This window comes from Mauremys mutica, chromosome 5 (genome assembly GCF_020497125.1).
Source record: "Mauremys mutica isolate MM-2020 ecotype Southern chromosome 5, ASM2049712v1, whole genome shotgun sequence".
In the NCBI taxonomy this organism is placed as follows: Eukaryota; Metazoa; Chordata; order Testudines; family Geoemydidae; genus Mauremys; species Mauremys mutica.
The window spans coordinates 21680844-21685821 of record NC_059076.1 but is presented as its reverse complement, the minus strand read 5'-3'; positions in this window follow the sequence as shown (position 1 = coordinate 21685821).

Genomic DNA, 4978 nt, shown 5'->3' with positions numbered 1-4978 from the left:
TTCCGTCCTGTGCACTATTTATATAAGATATTAAATTTTGGGATAACAGAGCTCCCTGATGTACATACTGGGAATGTGGGTTTTGTCACATGCTGCTTAGTAACAATGGTCCTGCTGTCAGAAGAACAGATTCTAAACTGGACCCCTGGAAGAAAAAAGGGGAGAGGAACCATTTAATCCTGGTGGTGACGTACTCCTGCTCCTGTTCTAGAACGTGGAGCAGTCAGGTTCTTGCCTCCTCAGCTCAGGGGCTCCTGGTATTTGGATGGTTGCTAAAGTCCTTGGATGTGTCTAAAAAATGTGTCTAGCAAGCCTCAACTCCCTTGAGGGGCTTTGATCCTCACTTCAGATGACCCAAGCGGTAAGGTGATTCCATTTGATTAGTCTGGCTGATGTGCTAGCATTTAGCAGGAAAACAGTTCCTCTTCCATCAGTTATTTTCCCCCTCCCTGCTCCTCAACCATATGTTGGTCCTGGATGACTCTGCATAAAAGAAATTTAATGTGGATTAGCAATTCAAAACCACATTAAGCATCGATTAGAGACAGAGGTTAGGCAAGGGCAGACCGTATTCAAGCCTAAATGCTAAAATAGGATGATTACTGCATCTCTCTTGCTTTCCCTCCATAGCAGTGAGATTCTGCTTCCACTGAAGTCAGTGACAAAACTTTACTGGTGCAGGACTGTGCAGTGTTGTAGCTGTGTCAGTCCCAGGATATTAGAGAGACAAGATTGGTGAGGTAATACTGTTTACTGGACCATTTGTGTTAGTGAAAGAGACAAGCTTTCAGGCTGGCCTAGGCTTTTGGAGCAGGCCTAAGCCCTAGAATTGGACTAAAGTGAAGTTGCTTTTCATTATATGTTGTATTATTTTCACAAATAATATATTGATACAAAGAACAGTTTTACCATGTAACATTCTATATGTGAGCGCACGACATTAATGTTGAGCTTCCAACCTTAACTCATCGTCCACTCTCTTTTTTAGGTAGTTCTAAGGCTCTATGCTCTTTTAGTTTTTTTCTAATTTCTCTTTCAATTACCCTCTGGAACTCATTGCCACAATATATCATTAAGGCCAAAAGCTTATCAGATTTTTGATGGTTTTTTAAAAAAAATTGGACATTTATATAGATAACAAGACTATCCAGTTTTGGAATAGTAAACATTTTAAAAGAGAGAGTTTGGTAGGGGGATAAACCCTGAATCTTCAGGGCATAAGCCCTGAATCTTCAGGGCATAAGCCATTCTCTGACTATTTGAGTTAGGAACAAACTGAGGACTGGTTATCCCGTAGTTAATATTATTAATTAATTAATGTTAATTAATATGTTTCTTGCACCTTTCTCTGAAGCATTGGTTCTGGCCACTGTTAAAAAGAGGATACTGGCCAGATCGACCTCTGACCTGATCCAATAAAAATTGCCTTAAAGCTTGTGATATCTCTGAACATTAGGTATTTGACAGGGTGTCTTTTTAACTCTGCCATTCTCATCTTTGAGATACTCCAAGCCCAGGTTATTAAGAAAAACAGAGAGCATAATTCCAATGTTCATGCACAAAATTTCCCACTTACTAATTTTGTTAGATCTTAGTGAAATCTACAAAGCAAGCTGTTTGTTTTTCTATTCAGCCAATTCTGTTATCTCTTCACAGAATTACTGATCAGAACAGATACTTTTTTTTCCATGCAACCATAATTCAAAAATCTCTAAATCAATTCCTCTCAGACTTTTCACAAAAAAAAACCACAATACTTTTCTGAGCAAATTTCAATTCCAAACTTATTTGCTTGAAAATGTTATGAGCAACAGAAACAGAGGAGTCAGAATGGAAGTTGTACTCAACCTCCCAACAAAGGAAAATATTCATTTTAAACATTTTATTTTAAAGTTGTCTTATACATCATATGCAGTGCATCAAAGGGGAATTTAGGCCCCAATCCAGCAGAACACTTGAGTGTGTGCTTAACGTGAAATCACACACATGGTTCCATTGACACATTTGAAGTAAAGGGGACTATTCACGTGCTTAAAGTTAATCACATGCTTAAGTGCTTTGCTAGATCAGGGTCTTTGCTTGTCTCCATTCCCTTCTCTGTCACTCAATGAGCTCCTAGGTCTTTGAACAATATTTTAAGATCACTTGCTGGGATCACAACTGCTACATTTAAAAAAAAAAAGAAAAAGAAAAATCAATATAATTCACTTTTGAAACTTTTTTTTACAGCTCTGTGCTGAGATTTCATGATGGCTGGGTACTGCAGCCTTCCTGCATTCTCTTTAACAGGTACTTGCTTCTCCTCTGCATTTTTCCAGAGAGAGAATTCTAGAAGAACATTTAAAATACATCTATAAAAGTCTTGGGCTTAATTATATAATCTCTGCTGATTCAGTTGCCTCCAGAGCTCTAGCTGGTAATTAATTAGCACACTAGGCTATTGTGCTTTGCCCCAGTACAACTCATAAAATTGCTCTTTTCAAGCACTGTTGAGCTAACATTTGAACATTAAAAACAGAGTGTTTACCCACCTCACACTGAGTTGTTTTGCCCAATTCATTCATTTGGGAAGAGACTTTGCATCTTCCAGAGCAATGTCGCTTGTGCTGCATGAGAACAGTGCTATTCATTGTGGGGTATACAATGACTGCATCACTATTCCAAAGGGGCATTGTATTGTACAGGGCAGGTAGGAATGGGCAATCAAGGGCATTTTAATTAGATCATGCCCTACTGCTCTGCTCAGAGAGAGAAACCAACTTACATTTGCTTTTGATTGAGCGTATAGTTACAAACCGAGGGCCCGATTCTGGCAAAGCGCCCCCTGACTTGAATGGAAGCAGACCTGGAAAATCCAGTGCCTTTTGGTCTCATTTTCTCTCTCTTGTGGTTTTGTTCATAGTGCATGTAGTCAGGCTGGTCATGAGCAAGTGACAGCATGGGTCCTCGTTCGCACACTCGTGATCCATGTTGTCACATCCCTTTCAGCAAGATGGAAGTGCTCATGTTGCACACGGCCTCTCATGTTCCCATTTGCTTGGATGGAGAACACGTAAATAATCTAGTGACATGTCTGATGACTGGCCAGACTCAGTGAATATTGTTTCTTCTATCAGTGCAGTTAGTTCACAAGTACATTTTTGTTGGTCAGCTGGTAAAGTGGGCTGTGTTCTCCTATAGGCCCTGATTAAACAAAACGTGCTTAACTGCCTACACATGCTTAAATCCATTCCTATTCAGCAAGGCACTTTGGCACTTTATCCATGGAACTTATGACTGTGCTTAAGTGACTTGCTGAGCAGGAAAGAACTTAAGCACATGCTGACAGCTAAGCATTGATGTCAGTGGGACTCGAGCCCATGCATAAGTGCTGTGGACATAAACACGAGGAAAAGCCCCCTGAGTTTTACTTTAAATTCGGTTGCTTACTGGCTTTTAACTTTCTGCCTTCAAAAACAATAGCATAGTGCAAAAATAATATCAGTGGCAACTTACAGGTCACCCTCACCACATATATATGTTCTGTAACTATTCAACCTGCATGTAAAAGACCTACTGAAGCACAATGGGCCACACTCTGCCATCAGATATACACACAATCTTCAAGGAAGTCCAGTGGGAGTTGGTCGTGAACAGCTGATGGCAGAATTTGGCCCGAAGTGAATGCTCCGTGTCCTGCATCAAAATCCATCTCCTGTCTGGGTTCTTAACTGAGTTGCAGATACAAGAGTGGTACATTTATACAAATAGGATGATCACACTCAGATTATAAGATTTGTAATGATACCTTACAAGAGACCTTTTGCGTGAAGCATATTCCAGTTGCATTATATTGACTCATTAGCATATTTTTATATAATATAGACTGCAATGTCACAGGCATCCCTCCTTATCTTCATTTGCAGGAAGAATGCTATAGCTTTCCTCTGCAAAAATTGAATCCTCCTATGTCCCAATTCCATGCAGTCACTAAAAATGTCACCATTAAATCGATAAGATTTGGCATCTCTTTTCTAGCTGCCACACCAGGTAGATCATCATGTCCCCGGTTTCTAATTGCCATGCCCATCGTGATGTCAGACTTCAATGGGTTGCTATTTCGTTGTTGTTTTTTGCATTTGTTTCATTCTCTTCACTTCTAAAAATATTTCTGGGGTGTTTGTTAAGGGAGGTCTCTGTATGTTTGCATGATCAGGTCTTTGAATTTCCCCTCCAGGCTAGTCATGATGCTTTGCATGCTATTGGCCTTCCTCTGCATGTGATAGGGTGACCAGATGCCCCAATTTTACAGGGACAGTCCCAATTTTGGGGTCTTTTTCTTATACAGGCTCCTATTCCCCCCCACCCACCCCCGTCCCGATTTTTCACGTTTGCTGTCTGGTCACCCTAGCATGTGATGCAACAAACCAGGCACCTATAGTCCAGTGGCCCAGAGCCAGCTGTGCGTCTGGTGTAAATCCAGTTATGACTTAGGGTGGTTATTTGGGGTTTTTTTTTTTAAAAGAGATTAAATCTTTCCCTTGTATTTTCCCCCAAAATGTATTGCTGTAGATAACAGCTATGGAAAAGATTCTGACACCTTTACTGGTGTTGAGGAGCTCCTAGCGCCATGATTTCAGTCACTTAAGGAGCTAAGGTACTCTTCAACAAAACCAGAGTATCGGAATCTGGCCCTCAACAAATCAGACCCAATGCTGGGATTGGAATCCTGGGCCCCTTGACTTCACTGAAGCCAGTATGTCACTCCTGGTCTTTGCGCTCCTAAAACACAAGTCCTCCCCCACTCGGGCTAACACAGAACTCCACAGCTGAAAGCAGGCTGTCTGTGGGTCACTAAGCCATGACATCACTCTTTCAATTTTACTCCTGCACTAACCAGTTTAGGAGGTTTTACTGGGAAAAAAGCAAACTCAGAGTTTGTGGTCGTCGTCCTCAGAAAGTTGTCCCCCCGTCCCTCTCCCCCTTCAGCCCAGTGAGT